Source organism: Chrysochloris asiatica, unplaced genomic scaffold (genome assembly GCF_000296735.1).
Source record: "Chrysochloris asiatica unplaced genomic scaffold, ChrAsi1.0 scaffold00137, whole genome shotgun sequence".
In the NCBI taxonomy this organism is placed as follows: Eukaryota; Metazoa; Chordata; class Mammalia; order Afrosoricida; family Chrysochloridae; genus Chrysochloris; species Chrysochloris asiatica.
The window spans coordinates 4,487,432-4,490,374 of NW_006408655.1; positions in this window are offsets into that span (position 1 = coordinate 4,487,432).

Sequence of the window (2,943 nt, forward strand, 5' to 3'; positions counted from 1 at the left end):
GGAATCCTGAAACCCAACGAGAATGTTCTGCTGTGGGAAATTTCCACTTGAAAGGACAAGCAGACCAGACTGGAAAGGCAAGAAGAGCAGAAGATAGTTCCTAAAAGAAAGACTGGCAAGAAAAATAAAAAACAATAACAGCAGACTGACTGACTACTATAAGAACAAGCAAGCTGTTCGCCCGGGAGCTACCAAGGCAAGTGGTTGGGTCCCCTCAGAGCAACCCCCCTTCCAAGACTAAGACTCAAGGGGAATACATGAGCAGACATGTGGTCTGACTGGTGACCACGTTGGTGATAAGGGAAAGTGGGGGGAAAACAGAAATGAAGTTGTAAGATAAGTCTGACCACATTCAATAGATGCCTGTGAACCCAGGTGGAGACCTGGATGGCTAGTACTATGGCAAGATCTGGGGACTCCTGGGCCCAGAGGCAGTGACATGGCCACAGAGGATTAGAGTGGACAGTGAAGCGTCCAGCTGATATGAAATGATGGGAGAAGCACAAGAACACCCATACTTGCAGATAGTGCACACTTGACCTGACTTCAATGGCTGGATGATCAGAACTTGACTAGAAGAAGAAAGAAGTGGGAAAAAAGAGGAATCCACTAAAATTTGATGAACTTGACCTATACTTATTGATTTAGTAGCTCAAAGAGGGAACAAATCTTTAAAACTAGGATCATTCCCACCCCTTCAGTACACAGGGTTGACAGGGATAAGCAACTTAGACATTGGCTACCCAAAATGGTGGGTGCAGGGGCTACAAATTCAAGAAGTGACTGGCTTACAAGCTTTCAAGAGGGAGTCTAGTTCCAGAGGGGGTGGCGGAGGGTAGAATCTCAACTGAGCGGTTCCAATCTGTTGGGATGAGGCTGATGAAAGGAGATGGGGATAGGACTCCTGTGGTACAATAGTGAATAATTGCTATCAGGACTGTGTGGGTCAGAAATGTAAAGGTAGATGTTTTGTAACAAAAGGAGGGGAGTGACTGATTTTGCAGTCCAGGAGTAGAGGTCCCTGGGACCATCAAGTGAGAAGAGCGGAGTGTGGGAGAAACCCAGAGAAACAATGATGTCAGAAATGGAAGCAGAGATGATGACATGGAGAGATGGAGCAGCTAGGGACACTGGACTCAGGTAAGGACAGGGGTTGTATGCTGATGGCCAGGGGGCAGGCTTGCGGGGTATATACCCTTTGGTTGTTTGATGATACATGGAGGGGATTGTAATCATTGTACTGAAACCAAATACGATAGGATAAATGTAAAGCTGGTGCTCTCCCATGTAAACTATCACATAATTCACAATAAAAACTTAAAAAAAAAAAAAAGATGTATTTTACTATATCAGCAATGAAAGCATCATAAAAGACACAGGGTAGGGAAGGATAAAATACACACACACACACACACACACATATATACATATATATTTATATATATTTAAAAGAAGCAGGATTTAGAACATAGAAATAAGCTTTTACAAATCAATATAAACCATTTAAAACAGCAGCAATTAACTGCTTTTTCCTGAGAAGCTGAAAAATGAGGGAGGTCTGTAGGATCCTTCTTCAGCCCTACCCTCAAGGGGCCACATAAGCATCAGGTATGTGTACATATTTGGAAAACTGATTTTAAAACAATTTGAAATTATCAAGGTGCCAGAAGACATGGTTGCCCATCCTGGATACGAAAGGACATCTCGAGGTAAAGGAGAGGTGGTTAATGAGAGCAAAGGGTTAGGTTGCGGGGAATGAACTCTCTCTTGGATAGTTATCTGGGTCTATCCTTAAAACAAACAAACAAAAACCAGTTGCCATTACATTGGTTCTGACTCATGGAAACATCATGTGTGTCAGAGTAAAACTATGCTTCACAGGATTTTCAGTGGCTGATATTTTGAAAGGATCTTATTTTCCCCATATAGCACATCAATGTAAATAAATAGGTTAGGGAGAGAAACTCTAAAAAATGATCAGGAACGTCTTAAAGAGAAAGAACATATAAAAGTTGGGGAATATGGTAAATAGAAATGGACATTTCCATATAGTAGAGAAAAAAGAAATGAAAAGAAAGAATATTTTAAGAAAAAAAGTAGTAAGAAATTTCCAGAATTAAATGAAGGTGAATGCATTCACAGAGGGGGCTATAATATCATTCAGTTACAGAAATCTCAAAACTAGACCTTTTTAATGAAACTTTAAAATAAGAAAAAGAAAAATGCAAAGTTTTTCAAAAGAAAGAGTGCAGTTCAAGATTTTAAAGGACTAGAGGTAAAAATGACCTTGGTAGCAGAGTGGATTATGAGCAGAGCTGCTAATTGCAAGGTCAGTTGTTCAAAACTATTGCTCCCCAGGGAAAAGATGAAGCTTTCTGCTGCCATAAAGGTTTACAGCCTTGAAAACCCCATAAAGGGTCACGCCGAGTCAAAATTGACTCCATGGTACATAACCACCACCACCAGCATCACTGTTAACTGATGGTACAAGGAAGGGATTGCAATCACTGTAATGAATTTAAGTGTATGATATTCTGATCTGTAAACTTTCACTCACTTCACAATATAAAGTTTTTAAAGAGTAGGTCATAAAAAGAAACCAGCATTTTATTTACATCAGTTTTTTCCAACCTTCATATGGAAATAAAGAAGGCAATAGAAACATTATGAAATTACAAAATAAAATAGCATTAAGCTTCTAATTTTATATCTGTTTAGAACACTGTGTAAGTTTGAGTATGAAATCAAAAGACATATGCAACGTACCACATGAAGACCCTCTTGGAAATCATTTGGAGTAAATATATCAGCTACAATAGGAAAGAAAACAAAAATCCTCACCATTGGACCAATAAATAACATCCTAATCAATGAAGAAAAGATTGAAGCTGTCAAAGACTTCATTTTTCTTGGAGCAAGCATCAACACTCATGGAAGCAGCAG